This window comes from Haliotis rubra, unplaced genomic scaffold (assembly GCF_003918875.1).
Source record: "Haliotis rubra isolate DU_JTF1 unplaced genomic scaffold, ASM391887v1 Scf2016, whole genome shotgun sequence".
Taxonomy (NCBI): domain Eukaryota; kingdom Metazoa; phylum Mollusca; class Gastropoda; order Lepetellida; family Haliotidae; genus Haliotis; species Haliotis rubra.
In genome coordinates, this window is record NW_025766022.1 from 18,430 (window position 1) to 41,912 (window position 23,483).

General features: G+C 42.3%; 1 long non-coding RNA gene across 1 annotated transcript; it reads right to left on the reverse strand.

The window, feature by feature from the left end:
* Nucleotides 1–17,375: 17,375 nt before the first annotated feature.
* On the reverse strand, nucleotides 17,376–21,676 carry LOC124275726. The gene is made up of 3 exons (XR_006898347.1): nucleotides 21,627–21,676; nucleotides 18,686–18,860; nucleotides 17,376–17,552 (listed from the first exon to the last, which is right to left on the reverse strand). It is a non-coding gene; the product is annotated as an uncharacterized LOC124275726 (long non-coding RNA).
* Nucleotides 21,677–23,483: the final 1,807 nt, after the last annotated feature.

Here is a 23,483-nt window from a genome sequence, read left to right on the forward strand (position 1 = left end):
GCGTCTTCAGCGGTACCTGGTAAAGGCACGAACGAAATCAGCCTGCCAGTTCTCGTCATGGCAACAAGCATGTAAATATTTACATTGATGGACCGCGCATTTCCAGACAGATGGGCTCGGGATTGTTATCAACATCCGCCGAGAAACGTACGACAGTTAATTTGCCATCGTGGACGACGTTAAAATACAGACCTTCGGGATTATATTGATTGGGACGCAGGTAAGCCATACTGATTGGTGCCGCTTGACGGATACGCACATTACCAGTCGCATCACGCTTCTGTTCGCGACATTATTTGTCAGATACTGACCAATAAAGCAATACAGTACGATGGTCATTTGCAGAGTGAGCAGCTTTAACGCCGCATAAAGCAGATACGACCGTTAATTGAAACATGAATATTATGCGAAGCGACACTAGAATGTGATTAACGGCGTTTATACTGTAGTAGAGTTATTTATTAGCAGCGCAGGCTCATTGCGGACACAATACGCCATTATGATGACTCTCATTCAACATGAGACTTATTATGTCGAAGTTCGCCTAGGTATTTTATTTGTCTTTCTTAATGAATTGCGGCAAATGCAAGACTGAGCATTACAATCTTTCTGTCAAAATTATTGAAAATGATTTCGGTTGTAAAAATAGTGATCATAAATCTCGCGGTTTTACTGGATGGCTTTGTCTATATTCACGAAATTTTGTAATCAAGTGAAGTCGGTGATGATAGCTTTTTGCCAAAGGTAGTTTATTTCAAAGAGTATATTTACATTTCACTGTTAATATGTAGGTCGCGGATTGTCGCTACTTCTTAGTGTGAAGTCAGAAAGTCTATCCATGTGCATCATCCATTGTTTCTTTCAGGAAAATGATGTTGTTTGCATGGAGTAGTGCAGTTTATACTTGATCCCAACTCACTCGGCGTAGAATCGAACCAGAATAAGGTCTGTCACAGTGTCGAGATGTACGAGACACATGTGTTAGCAAAAGCATAATCATTCTCCCCTGCAATAAAAAGACTATACGGGCTGACTTATTCTTTACTGAGATGTATAGTGTCAAATCATACAGATTACGATATTATCCTGTCAACAGTTAAACAGTAATTATGAAACATCACACGTCATGTTATTATCTTTTGGCATTAAAATGGCATAACACTTATACCACACCATATTTCCATTAGTATACCAATACCGCCACTGCTACAGTTGTCAATGTTTGAATTCGAATTGCCATTTACGTACTGCCATTTATTTATTTAAAAGTAGCCATGTCGAATTGTAAAATATTTAACTGTATAGTAAATTATTAATTGTATAGCATTTCTTTCTTGTTTCGCTCTTTAAAACAAACATTTCTGGCCTAATTTCAAATTAGTATTTCACCGGAATTGTAAATAACGTAACATAATCAATACTATAACGTTCGAGTAGTTGTGCGCATCACAGAAACATCTCTAGCAGGTCGTTGTGTCGGCCATCACAACACCCATGTGATTTCTTGAGGTAGTTAGCAGTCGGCACATCACAACACCCGCGATTTCGAGGCAGTCGTATGTGACAGTATTAACATTTCTAGTGACGCCGACGTTCGCTGCGCGGCTAGCATCACAAGAACATCTCCGTGACTCGAGGTAAAGTCGTACGTGACAGCACATCACAAGAACATTTCAGTGACGTCGCGCAGTCGTATGTGTCGGTACACGAACATCTCCGTGACCGACGCAAAGGCTGGTAGCTGTGTCAGTACATCACAAGAACATCTCCGTAGTCATGTGACGGTACATTGGAACATCTCAGAAACTTCAACTTAGTCGTATGTACATCACAAGAACACCCTCAATGACTTCGAGGTAGTCGTATGTGTCATACATCACTAAAACATCTCGGTCACTTCTGATAAATGTATGTGTCGATACATCAAGAACATCTCAGTAATTTCGAGGTAGCAATGATTTTTCCTACATCAAAAGAACACCGCCAACATTCCGAGGTTATCACGTGTGCCCCTTCATCAAAACATAGCAGTGACTTCAAGGTCGACATATCTGCCTCAACACCAAACGAATCACAACGCAAAAACCATCTCAGCGAATTCAGGTCCATATATCTGCTTGACAACTCTTTGCTCCTGAACCTGAACACTGGTCTCGCTTATTCCATCCATCCATCAATCCAAATGACTATGATATATAATTACATAGATATTTACGATTATCGTTCTCACACAGATAAAACCTAACAGGCATGTTCTGTGTACAAAATATATGTTCACTAAATTACCGACTTTTTCCATGGTGTCAAATCGACTGGATATTTCTGAGGTACCAATACAACTGGGCATCCTGACAATCAAACTATAAATTTAAATAAACCGGATATCCACCAATGTATGAGACTACATCTTAGCTACGCCGTCGTCGCGGTTTTACTGTGTCCACACGAAACTTCAATTTAATTCCCTTGATGATACAGTTAGAGCTAAGACTTTTCCAACCCACGGGCCCCTTCTGCAAACTGAAATGTCTGGACGCAGTCTAGTTTGAAGGCTCAAATAAACGCGCTGTTCTTCCTTACACTCTGAGACGACATGTACGTAGGGCCAAAACAATTCTTCAAAGCAGCTCGCCGGACCTTGAATTTGATTTAGTCCACTGATATCTCCCCATTTCTCCTCGTGTGATGCTCTGGTCACAAAACACTGGGTACCCAAAACCCCACAGCCGAATCACACTGCAACATACAACGAAGGAGATTATATAAGTCCCTCCTTCGTTGTTCCATCAGCACCGCAAACTCAAAACTCTACACAAGGAGAGTCAAATGGATCCAAAGGCCATTCACCCGGATATCTATGCGTGCTGCAGCAGCCACCTCTGGGTATTTGGAAGTTCAGGGCCTACAACAAAGCGGTTCTTAGTTTGTATGTTCAGAGATCATGGGGAGGTGAGTGTGTGTATATATATATATTTTAAAACTGTCTCAAATCAAATTCTGGGACATACCAAATTTTGTTGGAGTAGAATGTTCAATGATGAGTATAATTATGTTTATATAATAACCATGTCCTACTGAGGCGTGGCGCGCTGCAACCCGTTGAAGAGGACAACTGGCATGCCAGATGGGGCCAGAATTCCCACTCTGTTGCTACTCCATCTCGGATCAAGAGCCTGGTGGCTATAAACGCAGAACAGTACTCTGATCTCTCATGTGGCATGTGCTTCAGGGTAGGTTATTCCTTAAACCATTATACTAAGTCTGTCATTCTGTGAAACAACACTATAAATGTACCTTACGTCTTGTAGGTGCCATTAACGCAGTACGTGGTTTTGCCCCGGTGCTAGGGTACAGGTGTATGGATCAGATCCGCCAAAAGTTTATTTCACGTCAACCATTACGTCCGAATGCAAAGAAGGTGAGTAATGTACAATACATTTTACCATATCACACCACGGTTTCATGCGACAATGCCTGCTGGTGTCACTCCATTTGAATTTTGACTCGGCCAATGCAACACCTGGTTTGCCATTTACAGGATTGAAAGAATATTGAAAGAGTAAGATTGGGATGTTTTATCGGAAAACTAGCTTCAGTGACAAGTATCTTTACCTGTAAAGTCAGTAATATATCCCAACAACATTTCAAAGTAGCCGACCTTGTGGTGGGTACGTTTCCAAACATTAGATATGTCCCTTGTGCTTATGTCGTTAACGATTAAACGACAACGTTTGTGACGTTGGTACCGTCACGTGAAACAGCACAACTCACTGTAAGGTGTAAGTCTCCAGGTGAATGATAAGATTGTTGATCTGAATCCTTAAACTCCTAGCGCTTCTGGTGATGGTTTTCTAGCATCTGGCAGCGGTGATAGTTTTTGAAAGTAATTCATATGTAATGACTGGGCACACTTTCACACATTAACCCTACGCGTTGTGATATCACAGACAACACAGTACAAACTCAACTCACTCATCCAACACACTGACCTATTGCATGACATTGACCTCGCGGAGGAAGGTGATGGAAGTTGGGAGGTGGAGATTCAGGCTGTGCAGTGTCCGCCCGGTCACCAAGATAGAATATAAGTTCCAAGGAAGCTAAAAATGGCGCAACACTCAAGCCTGCGCTCAAACGTAAGGTCAGTAAATACAGTCAGCGTGCACCCAGCTTCACCCACCATAACTACCACTTATTCATGGCCATTTCACGAGATAGCCTCATGTAAGCCGCCAACAAGTTTTACCGTAACTACAGCCCAGCCAGAAGAAATCATATTACCGTTGCATGCAAACGAAAGAAAAGCATTCTCCATTGTGATACATACCTGGACCGACTGCCAGTATTCGACCCTTTTCTAACATTACATTAATGTTGCATGCAACGAAGAAAGGTAATTTCTGTTATGTTGCAGCCCAAAGACGGCAAAGATCTTCTGTTTGGGTTTGTGCCCGTAATACGCAATGGGCATGGATTTGTCAGTGAGGTACTGATCCAGTAGACATTCTGGTGATTGTCCTTTGACTTATACCTGTCCTGAACGTTAACAAACGTTTAACAGGTAGTCCTTTATTATACACCTGGATACCTTTACTATACACCTGATGGCCTTTATTATAAACATGGATGCCTTTACCATACACCTGGATACCTTTACTATACACCTGGAGGCCTTTACCATACACCTGGATACCTTTACTATACACCTGGAGGCCTTTACTATACACATGGACGCCTTTACCATACATCTGAAGAAGCCTTTATCATACACCTGTAGGCCTTTTCAGGGGCGGTGGGGTAGCCTAGTGGTTAAAGCGTTGGCTCGTCACGCCGAAGACCCGGGTTCGAATCCCCACATGGGTACAATTTGTGAAGCCCATTTCTGGTGTCCCCCGCCGTGATATTGCTGGAATATTGCTAAAAGCGGCGTAAAACCAAACTCAGTCAGTGAGTCAGTAGGCCTTTTCTATGTACCTATTTTTCAGGCATATCATGTTAGTAGAGTATGTCGGCAAAACGAACTGTAACTTATAATGGTACTATTTCTTTGCTTGCTTTTTAACGTCGTACTCAACAAAATTCCGGTCTGGATCTAGTCGACCACACAATCCAGTGATTAATATTCTGAGGTACACAGATGATACAAACCAACCAATCATCCGAGCCAAACTACCTGTTAAACGTTTGTTAACGTTCAGGACAGGTATAAGTCAAAGGGACCAATCCTCACCGGAATGTCTACTGGATCAGTACACATCACTGACAAATCCATGCCCATTGCATGTACGAACTCAAACCCAAACAGAAGATCTTTGCCCGTCTTTGGGCTGCAACATAACAGAAAGTCACCTTTCTTCGTTGCATGCAACATTAATGTAATATTTAAGAAAAGGGTCGAATACTGTGGCAGTCATTGAGTCCAAGGTATGTATCACAATGGAGAAAGTCACCTTTCTTCGTTGCATGCAACATTAATATAAATTTCTTCTGAAAAGCTGGGCTGTAGATTACAGTAAAACATTGGCTTACATGAGGCTATCCTCGTGAAATGGCCATATGAATAAGTGGTAGTTATGAAGATGAATAAACTGGGTACACATGACTGTGTGTTACTGACCTTGCGTTCCTGACCTGGAGCTTGATGTACCATGCATTGCTTCCTTGGAACTTATATTCTATCTTGGTGTTTCCGACCGGACACTGCACAGCCTGAATCTCCACCTCCCAACTTCCATCACCTTCCTCCGCGAGGTCAATGTCGCCTGCAATAGGTCAGTGTGTTGGATGAGTGAGTTGAGTTTAATGCTGTGTTGTCTGTGATATCACAACGCGTAGGGTTAATGTGTGAGAAAGTGTGCCCAGTCGTACATATGTGATACTTTCAAAAAAACTGTCACCACTGTGATGCTGAGAAACATACGAACTTGGATTTAGGATTCGAATCAACAATCTTATCATTGTCACCTGGAAGTGAACCTGTACAGTGAGTTGTGCTGTTTCACTTGACGGTACCAACGTCACAAACGTTGTCGTTTAATCGTTAACGACATAAGCACAAGGGACATATCTAATGTTTGGAAACATCCTTACCCCACCACAAGGTCAGCTACTTTGAAATGTTGTTGGGATATATTACTGACTTTACAGGTAAAAGATACTTGTCACTGAAAACTAGTTTTCCGATAAAACATATTTAATCTTACTCTTTCAATATTCTTTCAATCCTGTAAAATGGCAAACCAGGTGTTACGTGGCCGAGTCAAAATTCAAATATGGAGTGACACCAACGAGCGCGTATCACATGAAAACCATGTAGTGTAATATAGTAAATATATGTATACATTACTCACCTTCTTTACATTCCGGACATATGTCGTTGACGAAGACGTAGAAGTCTCCTTTTATAGGATCTGATCCAGTACCCACACCTGTACCTAGCACCTGCAGGAATAGAAACCACGTACTGCGTTAATGGCACCTACAAGACGTAAGGTACATTTATAGTGTTGTTTCACAGAATGATGACAACAGACTTAGTATAATAGTTTAAGGAAAGACAACCTACCCTGAAGCACATGCCACATGCAAGAGATCCAGAGTACTGTTCTGCGTTTATAGCCACCAGGCTCTTGATCCGAGGATGGGTAGCAACAGGTGGGAATTCTGGCCCCATCTGACATGCCCCGGATTGTCCTCTTCCAACATAGGTGCCCTACAACGCGCCACGCACTCAGTAGGACATAGTTATTATATAAACATAATTATACCATCATTGAACATTCTACTCCAACAAAATTCCAGTATGTCCAAATTTGATTTGGTTCGATTTAAAATATATATATATACACACACACTCACCTCCCCGCTGAATCTCTGAACATACAAACTAAGAACCGCTTTGTTGTAGGCCTGAACACTTCCCAAATACCAAATTATGGCTACTGCAACACGCCACTGAATAATATCCATGGTGAATAGCCCTTTAGATCCAAAACGACTCTCAGCAATATGGGGATTTTGAAGTTTGCAGTGCTGATAGAACAACGAGGGACTTATATAATCTCCTTGCATTAGCCATGTTTACAGTGTGATTCAGCTGTGGGAAGCGAATTGCCAGTGTTTTTCTGTGACGAAACATCACACAGGGAGGAAATGGGGAGATTATCGGTGGACACAAATCAAATTTCGAGGTCCAAGCCGGCTACTTTGAAGAATTGTTTATTTTCACGTACATGTCGTCTCAGAGTGTAAGGAAGAACGGCGCGTTTCTTGTTTCAGGCCTTCAAACTAGACTGCGTCCAGACATTCAGTTTGCAGAAGGGGCCCGTGGGTTGGAAAAACAGTCTCTTTTGAGCCAAGCTCTAACTGTATCATCAAGGGAATTAAGTGAAAGTTTCGTGAATGGACACAGCCAGTAAAACCGCGACGACGGCGTAGCTAAGATGAAAGTAAAACAGTCTCATACGTGGTGGTTATCCGGTTTGTTAAATTTATAGTTTGATTGTCAGTGATCAGGATGCCCAGTTGTATTGATACCTCAGAAATATCCAGTCGATTTGGCTTGCCATGACAAAAGTCGGTAATTTAGTGAACATATATTTTGAAATTTTAGAACATGCCTGTTAGGTTTTATCTGTCATAAATGAGAACATTTGTAAGCAATCAATTTACAGAAATATCATATTTGATTTATGGTTGAATAAAAAAAGCCGCTTTAATCAATAAATTGATCTTGCGATTTGGATTGATGGATGGATGGAATACGCAGAAAACGAGACAGTGTTCAGGTTCAGGAGCAAAGGTTGTCAAGCAGATATATGGACCTGGTCACTGAGATGGTTTTTTGCGTTGTGATGTTCGTTTGGTGTTGAGGCAGATATGTCGACCTTGAAGTCACTGCTATGTTTTGATGAAGGGGCACACGTGATAACCTCGGAATATTTGGCGGTGTTCTTTTGATGTGGGAAAAATCATTGCTACCTCGAAATTACTGAGATGTTCTTGTGATGTATCGACACATACGACTACATCGAAGTGACCGAGATGTTTTTAGTGATGTACTGACACATACGACTACCTCGAAGTCATTGAGGTGTTCTTGTGATGTACCGACACATACGACTAAGTTGAAGTTTCTGAGATGTTCTTGTGATGTACCGTCACATACGACTACCTCGAAATCACGGAGATGTTCTTGTGATGTACTGACACATACAACTACGTCGAAGTCACGGAGATGTTCTTGTGATGTACCGACACATACGACTGCCTCGACGTCACTGAAATGTTCTTGTGATGTACTGTCACATACGACTACCTCGAAGTCACGGAGATGTTCTTGTGATGTACTGACACATACAACAACGTCGACGTCACTGAAATGTTCTTGTGATGTACTGTCACATACGACTACCTCGAAATCACGGAGGTGTTCTGTGATGTACCGACACAACGACTACCTCGAAATCACGTAGTTGTTCTTGTGATGTACCGACACAACGACTACCTCGAAATCACTGAGATGTTTCTGTGATGTACTGTCACATACAACTACCTCGAACGTTATAGTATTGATTATGTTACGTTATGTTACAATTCCAAATTGAAATACTAATTTAAATTAAACCAGAAATGTTGTTCAAGCCAAAAAACAAGAAAGAAATGCTATACAATTAATAATTGCACTATACAGTTAAATATTTTTACAATTCGACAACAAATACTGCAAATAAAATACAATGGCAGTACACAATAAAATGGCAGTCTAAATTCATTGACAACACAATAGCAGTGGCAGTATTAAATATACTATTGAAATATAGTCAATGTGCATTATCTGATGTTATGCCATTTTTAATGCAAAAAGATAATAACATGACGTGTGATGTTTTCCTTAATTACTGTTTAACTGTTGACAGGATAATATCGTAATCTGTATGATTTGACACTATACATCTCAGTAAGAATAAGTCAGCCCGTATAGTCTTTTATTGCAGGGAGAATGATTATGCTTTTTGCAACACATGTGTCTCGTACATCTCGACACTGTGACAGACCTTATATGCCAATTCCGATTCTACGCCGAGCGTAGGTTGGGATCAAGTATAAACTGCACCTGGTTCTCTCCATGCAAAACAACATCATTTTCTGAAAGAAACAATGGATGATGCACATGGATAGACTTTCTGACTTACACTAAGAAGTAAGCGACAATCCGCGACCACATATTAACAGTAGAAATGTGAAATATACTCTTTGAAATAAACTACCTGGCAAAAAAAGTTATCACCGACTTCACTTGATTACAAGATATAGACAAAGCCATATGTGAGATTTATGATCATTATTTTACAACCGAAATAATTTTCCAATAATTTGACAGAAAATTGTAATGCTCATCTTGCATTTGCCGCAATTCATTAAGAAAGAGTCTCGGGGCCAAAATTAAAAATTACACAAATCAGACTTCATTCATAATGTACATAAAGAGTCTCATATTGAGATAGGAGTCAGGGGATACGTCCTTAATAGCATGTGTGTCCACCATGGGAATACATACGCTGTAGATAGCTCTACACACGAAATATGGCATACGATTAAGGCGATCACATTCACAATTGTCCTTCGCATATGTGCCTTCGTGACAATTGGCGATTCATTATCATAGCTCATGCAGCGTTAAGCAAATTTCACTCACTCACTTTGCAAATGAGCCTAAAATCGAGTACTGTGTATTTAGCTATTGAGTCCAGGGTATGTATCACAATAGAGAATAAATATCCTTGGAACTTAAGAAGCCAGTGATTGCATTTGGGTAAATGTGTGCATTAATTCCGTCAACAGCATAATGGAAATGTAACTGGCCCTGCGTTAGTGACAGTGGTCCCCGGGAACGCATAAATCAATGATATAATCCCGAAGGTCACAGAAGGATTATATTACCTTTTAGCAAGGTCATTGAAACAACGATTCCACGATGTTACTATTGTTCATGGCAAATTAACAATGCATGGATATGTCAAACATAAAAGATACGTTTTGCCACTAGTGTTCTCACCTATACCGGTTATGATGTCACGGATGGATTCCCCGTTGATTGAAGTCATTTCCAGCTTGATGGGGAGTTCTATGAGTCCATCACTTAATTCCCAGAGCCCATCTGACGTGAGTCTGGAAGTAGTTAAGTGCACTGGTCCGTAATAAAGTTTGTGTTAGGAACCCTTATAAATATTTACATCATGGTTATGAACTTGAAGGGGCAAAGTCCAAGGTGATTCTGTTCGTAGACCTTTACCACACACCTGGAGGCCTTTACCATACACCTGGAGGCCTTTACCATATACCTGGAGGCCTTTACCATACACCTGGAGGCCTTTACTATAAACCTGGTAGCCTTTACTATACACTGGATGCCTTTACTCAACACATGGATGCCTTTACCATACACCTGGAGGCCTTTACCATACACCTGGGTGCCTTTACTATGCACTGGATGCCTTTACTCAACACATGGAGGCCTTTACCATACACCTGGAGGCCTTTAACATACACCTGGAGGCCTTTACTATAAACCTGGGTGCCTTGACTATACACTGGATGCCTTTACTCAACACATGGATGCCTTTACCATACACCTGGAGGCCTTTACCATACACCTGGAGGCCTTTACCATACACCTAGGTGCCTTTACTATGCACTGGATGCCTTTACTCAACACATGGAGGCCTTTACCATACACCTGGAGGCCTTTACCATACACCTGGAGGCCTTTACCATACACCTGGATGCCTTGACTATACACCTGGAGGCCTTTACCATACACCTGGAGGCCTTTACCATACACCTGGAGGCCTTTACCATACACCTGGAGGCCTTTACCACACACCTGGAGGCCTTTACCATACACCTGGAGGCCTTTACCATACACCTGGATGCCTTGACTATACACCTGGAGGCCTTTACCATACACCTGGAGGCCTTTACCATACACCTGGAGGCCTTTACTGTACACCTGGAGGCCTTTACCATACACCTGGATACCTTTATTATACACGTCCCCCAAACGCTACTCGTCCAATCTTCAAAATGCAGAGTGATCAGGTATCACTTGTTTGGTATCTAATTCTGGTGTCTTGCTGTGTTATAATAATCTGTAAGCATAACACGAGGCAGGACGAATGAGGCAGTGTAATGGCACATTACAGGAATGCACATCACAGGGTTGTCCTTCATACGACACAGGGTTGTCGTACAAAGATGTCAGGTGTCGACGTTGACACGGAGGATACGACACAGGGTTGTCGTACAAAGATGTCAGGTGTCGACGTCTGACACGAGGGATGAGACACATGGTTGTCGTACAAAGATGTCAGGTGTCGACGTCTGACACGAGGGATGAGACACATGGTTGTCGTGCAAAGATGTCAGGTGTCGACGTCTGACACGAGGGATGAGACACATGGTTGTCGTACAAAGATGTCAGGTGTCGACGTCTGACACGAGGGATGAGACACATGGTTGTCGTACAAAGATGTCAGGTGTCGACGTCTGATACGAAGGATGAGACACGTGGTTGTCCTTCAAAGACGTCAGGTGTCGACGTCTGACACGTGGGATACGACACAGAGTTGTCCTTCAAAGATGTCAGGTCTCGACGTCTGACACGGGGGATACGACACAGGGTTGTCCTTCAAAGATGTCAGGTCCCGACGTCTGACACGGGGTCCGTGAAGGTCCGGGTTAGAATTTCCCTTCAGTAACCCATGCCTGTCGTAAGGGGCGACTAACGGGATCGGGTGGCCAGGCTCTCTGACTTGGTTCACATATGTTATCGGTTCCCAATTGCGTAGATCGATGCTCATGCTGTTGATAACTGGATTTTCTGGTACAGACTCGATTATTTACAGACCGCCGCCATATAGCTGGGATATTGCTGAGTTCGGGGTAAAACTAAACTCACTCACTCACTGACACTGGGGATAAGACTCAGAGTTGTTCTTCAAAGATGTCAGGTGTCGAGGTCTGACACGAGGGATGAGGCACATGGTTGTCGTACAAAGATGTCAGGTGTCGACGTCTGACACGTGTGATGAGACACAGGGTTGTCCTTCAAAGGCGTCAGGTGTCGACGTCTGACACGTGGGAAGAGGCACATGGTTGTCCTTCAAAGATGTCAGGTGTCGAGGTCTGACACGAGGGTGAGACACGTGGTTGTGGTACAAAGATGTCAGGTGTCGATGTCTGACACGAGGGATGAGACACAGGGTTACGGCCGTCATCCGAGCACATGAAAGTTCACTAGCTACTGAACCTGAAAATCCGGGCATAACCGAGTGACTTAAAATAACATCTACATCTATATAACTCTATCATTATAAGGATATTATTTCGAGGTGAAAGCCGTTTAATCAAATCCTTTTTCTGTCATTCCAGCACTTTTTGTGTTGACACTGAAATAGTTCTGGTGATGCTTGTCGTTTTTCGGACATATAACCGTACTAGAATATGTCGGCAAAACGCGAAACCACGCTGGTACTATCCTTTGCATGATTTTACGCCGCTTTTAGTAATATTAGAGCAATATCGGGCAGGGGGACACCAGAAATGGGCTTCACACATTGTACCCATGTGAGATATCGAATCCGGGTCTTCGGCGTGACGAAATAACGCTTTAACCACTAGGCTACTTCACCGCCTCTATCTCAACGGAATCCCTACTGAGAGGGTACATGGAATTGACAAATCAAGGCTCAGTATCGGTACAAATTCAAACCAATACCGAAGATCAGAACATAAATTCACCTGAATTCGTTGCATAGAATATAAATGTAAAGTTCTCAATTCACGTAACATGACAACCTTGCGGTATCAGAAATTGTAAGTATCGGGGCTGTAGCTTATCGTAATTTATTGGGTTGATACGTGTGGCTATGCGCATGATGTGGTCATGTGAGTACGTGTTTTTTATATATACTCTTAAAAAAATGTAGGGGAACTTGAACTTTAAATTTGGATAGGAAGTATAAGCGTAAACAAACTTTTCAAAAACAGACATCTTATGAATGCATCACAGTTTCTCTTCATCACCACCCCCAAACACAACGCATGGGATGCACGTGCACAACGCTGTAGCACCATACACGTGCATGGAGTGTCTTTCTTGATTTTGACGGTTTTCAAGGAGGTCGATAAATCACTGTTATCCATTAATTTTGACAATCATCTTGCATGACACAGATGTTAGTGTTTGTTTTTAGCTGGGTTTTTTTCTTTTCTTTTAAACGAAAATCGTACACATGCAAATTTCACGTCATACACCAATCACATTTCAAGAGCGACAACTATGGTCATGAGGAAATGTGCACAACATTCATTATTATCATACCAACATTAGTTGACTCCGATCGTAAATTACAAATGAAGTTCCCCTACTTATTTTTAAAGTATAGGACCGCCGCCATATAGCTGGAATAGTGCTGGGTGCGGCGTAAAACTAAACTCACTCACACTCACTTTAAAAGTATAGATGATAACACTGGCTACACAGGTGCGTTACTGACCTTGCGTTCCTGACCTGGACCTTGATGTACCATGGATTGATTCTTTGGAACTTATATTCTATCTTGGTGTTTCCTACCGGACACTGCACAGCCTGACTCTCAACCTCCCAACTTGTAATGGGTCAACGTTTTGGGGTGAGTAGTGAGTGAGTTTAGTTTTGCGCCGCACTCAGCAATATTCCAGCTATATGGCGGCGGTCTGTGAATAATCGAGTGTGGACCGGACAAACCAGTGATCAACAGGATGAGCATCGATCTGCGCAATTGGTAACCGATGACATGTGTCAACCAAGTCAGCGAGCCTGACCAACCGATCCCGTTAATCGCCTCTTACGACAAGCATGGGTTACTGAAGATAAATATTCTAACCGGACCTTCACGCGTTTTGTGTGAGTAAGTTGACCATGGCGCCGCGTTAGACTGTATTTTCTGTTAGTTTCTTTATGTGAGGAGAAAACCAATCTGGGCCAATTAAGTCGAACACAGCTTTTTTACGTGACGGTACCACCGACTTCCCAAACGTTGTCGTTTAATCGATAAATCGATTATAAGTTCAGTGGGCATATTTAATACCTGGAAATATCCCTACTCCTTCACCAGGTGAACTACTTTGACGATTTGTTGGGATGTATTCCGAACTATTTATCATGGATCATACGGCAGTTTAGTCTATGTGATCAGTCAATCTCATATTTGAGTCAGTTAAGCTGTTTGTCGGTAGCATCAAGACATGGGTGACTTCTAACTTCCTGAAACTGAATGATGAAAAAACAATGCTTTTGGTATTCTGTTCCAAACGAAGTCAAAATTATGTCCCTCTTCCAGTGTGCCGCATTGGTAAATGTGCGATCTCTGCTAGCAAGGAAGCCCGAAATCTGGGTGTGATATTCGACACGTGATTTAACATGGAATCGCATATCAATAGCGTCTGCAAGCGTGCGTACTTCCATATTCACAACATCAGCATGATGAGGAGGTATCTCGATGTCAAAACCATCTCAGCTCTTATCCAAGCCTTCATCACGTCGAGACTTGATTACTGCAACTCGCTGTTGTTTGGAACATCTGAGCATCTACTTGGCAAGCTTCAACGTGTGCAGAACACTACAGCAGGGATGATAACCCGTCATCAGAAATATGACCACATCACTCATGTACTCCGCACTGGCTGCCAGTCAGATACAGGATCCAGTACAGTGAGTGAGTGAGTGAGTGAGTGGGTGGGTGGGTGAGTGAGTGAGTGAGTGAGTGAGTGAGTGAGTGAGTGAGTGAGTGAGTGAGTGAGTGAGTGAGTGAGTGAGTGAGTGAGTGAGTGAGTGAGTGAGTGAGTGAGTGAGTTAACGTCACACCGGCAATATTTCAGCCATGTAGTGACGAGAACAAAGTTAGTATATATGATAAATATATGTCACGAAGGACAGTCAAACATTAGCAGCGTAGCACAGAATTCAAGTCTGAAAAGGATCCAGACAAACACTGCTGTTAGTGTGTCAATGGACTTGACCCCAGCTACCGCTCCAATCTTCTTCACAACTACCATACCCCCAGGTCCATACCATGTTGTTCCCATGCAGGATTTCCTGGAGGTACTAACCACCCGAACAAAGGCATTTGGCGGCTGTTCATTCGCAAACACCTGTCCAGTAATGTGGAACAGTTTACCCATGCATCTCAGATCGTAAGAGAATCTACCAACATTCAAGTCACAATTGAAAACGCATGTTTAGTGCTGCCTTCCGTACTTGAACAATGTCTTTCCAGACTCTTCTCCAGCGCTTTTGAGTGGCACATGCCAGAAACTAGCGCTATATATATAGTTTTTTTCTACGTGTATGCATGATGAAATGATATTTTGTAAATGATATTTAAAAATATAACAATCTTATTCAGATGATAACAATCCCTGAACCTGGGAAAATCTAGACATGCTTCATTCAAGGCGTTACCATTGCAGTAAGGGCTGGGCGGAAGGGGAAACAATACCCACGGAGTATCAGTTCTGCCCTGATTCAGGAGCCCTTGTTGTAATTCTCTTGGTTTGCATGTGTTAGTGACGGGGCAGGGACACCTTGTAACATCACTATTTGATAATGATTCACAAACACATACGCATGATAAGGTCGGACACGTACCACGGGTTCGGGTTTTAGCAGAGAGTTCTCACGAAAACAGTATTTTATGTAGGAGAATTTAAACTTGTAACAAAGGTCACTATACTACTCTTTTCGTTTTAAAATTCTTATCTTTCGACAAGCTCATTCAAATTCTAATTGTAGTTCGGGCTCTGAAACAAATGGGGTCAAGCAGGTATATGGACTTGGTCACTGAGATGGATTTTTTCTGTGTTATGATGACAAACGTGATTACCTGAAAGTCGCTGTGATGTTCCTTTGGTATTTAGACAAATATGACGACCTTGAAGTCACTGCCATGTACATGTTATTGTGATGAAGGGTCACACGTGATAACCTCGGAATCTTTGGGGTTGTTCTATTGATGTGGGGAAAAACATTGCTTCCTCGAAGTTACTGAGATGTTCTTGTGATGTACCAGCAACGGTACTATAAAATTAACTGCGTTTATAAAGCAATACAAATTAATGCAAATGATATACAAGGGCGGTTCACACCAGAGTGGTCTTGACTCCAAAACAGGCCTTGTCTGGATATCCAAGGTTGAAAAGATGAGATAAGATGTTATGGAACCTTCCAGATTACTCTTCACTTCCAGTCTATATTCAGCAACTTAAAAATTGTGTAACACAACCTTCAACTATATGTCAACAGAAACAATGTAATACATTTGCATCACTGTTGTTTTACAGTGATTTATACTGCCAAATAATGATTACCGTGAAGTCACCTTGAGGTCATGGTGTAAACATGGTTTCATTTAAGTTGCGCCGGCTTAGGTCTTATAGAACTTACTTTGTAAGAAAACAGACTTGATTTCCAAGACAATTAGATTGGAATTGTATGATATGTAACATATGATATATGATATACTACAATTGGAATCGAACCCGGGTCTTCGGCGGGACGAGTGACCGCTATAACCACTAGGCTACCCCCACCGTGCCTAATTTGGTATATAAGTGGCAAACCCTTTTTCATTACCCTAACACATGTACATTGTGGCCGCCTCCGTGGTGTAGTGGTTAGAGCATCCGCCCGGAGAGCGGAAGGTCGTGGGTTCGATCCCCGACCGCTTCATACCAAAAGACGTTAAAATATGGTACTTGTTGGTCCCTGCCTGGCGCTCGGCATTAATGGGTACAACAAGGACTGGTCGGCTCGGAGTCAGTATACTGTGTCTGAGTGGGGTATTCATGCTTAAAATATGGTACTTGTTGGTCCCTGCCTGGCGCTCGGCATTAATGGGTACAACAAGGACTGGTCGGCTCGGAGTCAGTATACTGTGTCTGAGTGGGGTATTCATGCTTAACTGCCCATGGTATCGCAGTGGGCTAGCACTATAAAACCAGCTTAAGTCTGGGCTAGTACAAGCAGCCGCACATACACATACACACGCATGCACGTCGTCATATGAGCGAAATATTCTCAAGCACGACGTTAAACCCAATTTCACCTCACCTCATGTACATTGTACGATTCCAATTGCAGTATATACCCCACCCCACCCCCACCCCGCCCCTGTGTAAAAAAAATATGTAATGCTCATATTTTCAAGTGCTCACAAATCATTAGTCTGACAGCACCATTCCCGTGCGTGGATTTATTCATGGCGCATAGTGACAGTAAAGAGTGCCTGCATACACATTCCCTTAAAGCATACTGAACATTTCAATAATAATGATTCGGTACGAAGGTGTTTTATTGCAGAAAGAGTGATTATGCTTGTAACAACACTTGTGTCACGTACATCTCGACACAGTGACAGAACACATATGTCACATCCAATTCTACGCTGAGGGTAGGCTGGAATCAAGCTTAAATTGCACCTGGCTCTTTCCATGCAAAACCACATCATTATCTGAAACAGAAAATGTCACAATTGAATGATGTAGACATTTTGACTTACAATAGGAAGTACGTGACAATCAAGCCTGACATCATAATGGGCCAGAATAATGTTAACAGCAGAAATGAGAAAAATAAGTACTTTGAAAGTATTTACTTTTCAAAAATTCAATTCATAATTAAACCCTACTGTATAAAGAAGGCGCGTTTCAGGAAAACCATTAGACTGTCATACAGAAACTGAAACAAATATGTTTAATATTGCCCGTGCAAGTCTACGAATTTTGTTTTCACATCTACAACATCGGCAAGATCCGCAACTTCCTAGATACTGAGACAACAAACCTCCTAATGCAAACACTTGTAATCTCAAAGCTGGACTATTGCAACTCACTCTTTTGCAACACGGCATCTTCAACACTTTCTAAATTGCAGATAATTCAAAACGCAGCAGCTCGTGTGGTCTCTCGAACCCATCGCCATGACCATATATCGCCAGTTCTTAAATCCCTTCACTGGCTTCCAGTAAAGTACAGGATCTACTTCAAGATTCTGCTACTGACTCATAACTGCCTCTACGATGACCAGTCCTGTGACTACCTTCGCCAGCTTGTACATCTGCATGTACCCACCAGAGCTCTTAGATCAATAGATACGTTAAGACTAACACAGCCAGCACTAAAACATCCATGGGTGATAGAGCCTTTCCTGCAGCAGCACCAGCTCTATGGAACAATCTTCCCAGTCACCCTCAGACGAACTGAGTCCCAGTCACTTTTCAAGAACTTGCTCAAAACCTACTTCTTCAAGATGGCTTCTGAATAGAACTCTTTTCACACTTATTGTGTTTTTAACGATGTATGCAGCGCCGTTGAGCATCTATGATGGTAACCAGGCGCTATACAAGCCAATTATTATTATTACTATTATCATTATGTATGACAAGACTAGATTTCCAAAGTTTCAGGATTTGGGAGAACTATCAAGTAAGGAGTGTTTCAGCAGAATGATTAGTTTGTCATACAGATTTAGAAACTGACACAAATAAATATAGAAGAATGCCAGTGCAAGTCTAGGATATGTGACAGGTCTACATTATCACAGTTTCAGGATTTATGAGAATTATCATTGGGTGTATGGACTCACTTAAGTTGGGAATGATGTCTGTTACCGTCTCCCCATTAGCTGCTGTCAGCTCACACGGACACCGCCTGTTTGGTCTACCTTCTGTCCGTTGGAAAGTTCCCAGAATCCATCGGCCGTGTGTTTCATGCTGACGTACTTCCCGCCCTGCATCATTTCAGCTTCCGTGGCTGGTATGCTGGTAGTTAAAGTTTAATCGTAGCAATAAAACGCATGTTAGAGCATAAAGAGTGACAATCACACACGTGACATGAGAAGGATAAATGACCAGCACAAACAAAAAACAATTTAAATACAACTTGAAATGATCAGACTACTAAGTGATGTTGACAACTGCACACTGCAACATGATCATTCCTCGGTATGCCCTATGTATGTGACTATGTGCTGACTATATGTTTATGCCAGTATAACTGTCTCCGTGTTGTAATATCACTCTGTCTTTGTCAGTGCTTGTATATTTAATGTGTTATTAAAGTGTTCAATGTGGCATTATTATATAGTATTAATATGCATATGTCAAGCCGGTGTTTCGTTGCCTAGGTTTATGTCTGTGCCCATTTGTTTGCATCCTCGATAATCTCCAGGATATACGTTCCGATAAATCTCTACAAGTAAATGTATGCATCTTCGGCTCGGCCCGATAATTTTATTACCTCCCTTTGCTGGGTCCGCCTCTTCACAGCAGCCAATCTGATAAGCCGTTGCAACCGAGCTTGCCAGAGTCAACAAAGATAGGAGCCGCAGCCGCGAAGGTTTGCTCGCTGTGCCACTCAGATTTAGGGAAAAATATCATACGGACAAATTAACGGGGTGCCGTTCCACTAACCGATCTTATCTAAGATCAATCTTAGCAAGTTACGCCAATTTTACAATCGTCTTAGCTAAAAGTTACACCCTTTCCACTACCCGATCTTAGGCCGATCGTAGCCGGTCCCGATCTTACGATCCGATCCAAGCTTAGATCGAGACTCTTTCGTGCGAGAGAAAGAGGAATGCGAGGCACGAGTTATCTCCCTTTGCATAGTCTAGCAAATGATGGAAGTAGTTTACGAACCCACTGAGTGAGTGAGTGAGTTTAGATTTACGCCGCACTCAGCAATAGTCCAGCTATATGGCGGCGGTCTGTAAATAATCTAGCTCAGATGCATAGCGTTCACTAACATGAGCGTTCATGTTAGTGAACGCTATGTATCTTAGCTATAAATAATCGACCCTGGACCAGACAATCCAGTGATCAACAGCATGAGCATCGATCTGCGCAGTTGGGAACCGATGACATGTGTCAACCAAGTCAGCGAGCCTGACCACCCGATCCTGTTAGTGGCCTCTTACGACAAGCATGGGTTATTGAAGTTCAATATTCTAACCCGGGCCTTCATAGGTATTTTTCCAACCAAGCGTAAACGTAGAAAATAAAACTAGAGCAAAATATTAGGGTAGTGAGCACCTTGGCTTCAGGTGCAAGTGCGCGTGAACGCTGGGTATCAGGCATAATATAATAATAATAAATGCATATTTATAGTGCCCCTATTCCACATCCTTGGGCATGCTCAAAGCGCTGTGTACAGATAATTTACACGAGAGTATTTACAGCCGAGATTATAAGTAATATACTGAGAACAGGTTTTAAGTCTGGACTTTAAAAATGTCAATTGTGTCAGAGCTTTTAATATGTGCCTGAACCTTGTCAATCAGAATAAACAAGGCGTGACGAGGCTATAACGTATGTAGAATCTGTCAGTGGTCTTGAATAACACGCGGCCTGCCTTTAGAATCCCCACCAAATATGCGCAGTGAAATCAAACATATTTGTATCTTTTGCTTTCAGAACATTGTTCACTTCACGGCTGTCCCTATTCTTAACCATGACGTTGCAATATTGTTGTACAAATGTGTTACACCGACTCGCTCGGTTGTGTTCCCATGACGACAGTGGTCAGACTGGCCTGACATTTGTAGGGTTTCAGTGCAGTGTTTGTTTACATCACAGAAATATACAAATTCATTTCATGGGGGATTTTAGGGGACGCTCACGGTGAAATGCTCGCTCTTATTTTTCACATAGAATAGGAAAGCCACCATTTTGGTTTCTCTACGATTGATGTTAGCTATCCTAAGTTGGTCATGAGCAACTTAGACTTTGAATCTTAAGTTTACGATTGACTTAGGTAAGATTGGTTAGTGGAACGGTATGCCGACCGTAACGTCACGCTAAGATTGGGATTTTAGGGGTTTACGATCGGCATAGGGCTAAGATCGGTTAGTGGAACGGCACCCAGGTCTGAAACCTTCAAAAATCTTCTACCTCTTTCAGAGTACCTCTGCAACAATTGTGTTGCCAAGTTTAATCCGTTAGATAAAAGAAGCGAAAGTGAGTTGTGATAGCAGCTTTGTGATTGGAACGCTCAACTTCCCAGCGTAGACACCTGATTGGATGAAAAGCCACCAAAGGGAGGTAATAAAATTATCGTCCCCAGCCGAGGGTACAAGTGGAAATGTTTCGGAATGTATGCCCTGGAGATTATCTAGGATGATTTGTTTGTCTAATGCAGGATAATATACCATAGCCAGCCGTTCTGTTGAAACGGTCCCTGTTGAAGCATGCCTTAGTCCCATGTTAATACTTCTTGGATTGTAAAATACCATTAGATCTTCCCATTATTGTTTCCTTCTTTTGCACACTGCAGAGTTACATCCCTTGGGTACGCCAAAAACTGTGACATGGGTGCGAATCCCGGCTAGCCCGGGATGTTTCTATGTTTGTGAGCACCATAACCCAGCACGTGGGTTTCAGTAAATCTGCATCACTTTGGGTTGTCCTCCCACTTTAAAATGACACGCCGTGATTTAATTAAATTACTGTCCAAAGTCCACCTCACACTCATTATCTTGGCGATCATTAATCGAGGCTATTCACAGAGAAAATTGTCCCGACACCTACCGAGCGTTTCTGACTTGCAGTTTGATGTAGTACGGGTTCGTTCCTTGGAATTTGTATTCTATTTTGGTATTTCCAACTGGACACTGCACTGCCTGGATCTGTATATTCCAGCGTCCGTCTCCGGATACTGCGAAGTCCAGAGATCCTGCAAGCATGTATATGTTGGTCAAATGACTGAGAATTTTAGTCTTTTGACCAAATGACTGATCGTTTTAGTCATTTGACCAAATGACTGGTTTGACAGATTGACTGTAACATATATACCATGGAACGTATCTGTTTACACATCGCCGTATGTAATGGCATTCACACCTCTCGTGTCTCACTCCCATCCTACAAACTGAAATCTTTTGGACACCGATCATTCTCTTACTCTGCACCTGTACTTTGGAACTCTCTCCCATCTGCCCTTAAAAGCTCTGATACAACTGACATTTTTAAGTCCAGATTTAAAACCTACCTTTTTCTCAGTATATTATGTATAACTTCATCTGTAAATACTCCAGTGTAAATATTCTGTAGCGCTTTGAGCATGCCTTAGGATGTGGAAGGGGCGCATTATAAATATGCATTTATTATTATTATTATTATATAAACAACTAATGTGTCTAGCATATCTATGTAGCAAATGACCCGTGAAGATCCGGGTTAGAATTGGTCTTCAGCAACCCATGCTTGTCGTAAGAGGCGGGTAATGGGATCGGGTGGTTAGACACACTGATCGGTGGTCAGACTTGGTTGACACATGTCAGCGTGTCCCAATTGCGTAGATCGATACTCATGATGTTAATCACTACATTATCTGGTCCAGACTCGATTATTTAGAAATATGCATATAGCTGAAATATGCGACCTTGAACAACTAACAACACAAGCATCTACACTAGGTATTGAGAAGCTTAGCAAGTAAGCGAATACGGCGAAAGAAATCAACAACTATATAACAGAGACCCCTGAGGAAGCTTTCTTGTTGCGTTGATATGGTAAACCAGCTGCTGATGGCAAGATCAACGATCAACAGGGGTCTCATATCGATCGAATTCATAGTATGTGGGGCATAGACCTGGCTCTTAGTCGTCTTAACATCGGTGGGTGACATGCCGATGATACATTTTGTGCAAATTCCACCTAACTGAAATAGTTTTCTTTGGGCGTTAAACCCAACTGGATCTCTCACTCACCAGCAAGACATTCTGGACACAGGTTGTTTGCAAAGACGTAGAAATCCCCTGTGATCGGACTGTTCCCAGAACCCTTACCAAAACCATGAACCTGGGAAATTGTAGCAACGCGATCTCTCACTCACCAGCAAGACACTCTTGACACAGGTTGTTTGCAAAGACGTAGAAATCCCCTGTGATCGGACTGTTCCCAGAACCCTTACCAGAACCATGGACCTTGGAAATTGTATCAACTCGATCTCTCACTCACCAGCAAGACATTCTGGACACAGGTTGTTTTGCAAAGACGTAGAAATCCCCTGTGATCGGACTGTTCCCCAGAACCCTTACCAGAACCATGAACCTGGGAAATTGTATCAACTCGATCTCTCACTCACCAGCAAGACATTCTGGACACAGGTTGTTTACCAAAGACGTAAAAATCCCCAGTGATCGGACTGTTCCCAGAACCCTTACCAGAACCATGAACCTTGGAAATTGTATCAACTCGATCTCTCACTCACCAGCAAGACATTCTGGACACAGGTTGTTTGCAAAGACGTAGAAATCCCCAGTGATCGGACTGTTCCCAGAACCCTTACCAGAACCATGAACCTTGGAAATTGTATCAACGCGATCTCTCACTCACCAGCAAGACATTCTGGACACAGGTTGTTTGCAAAGACGTAGAAATCCC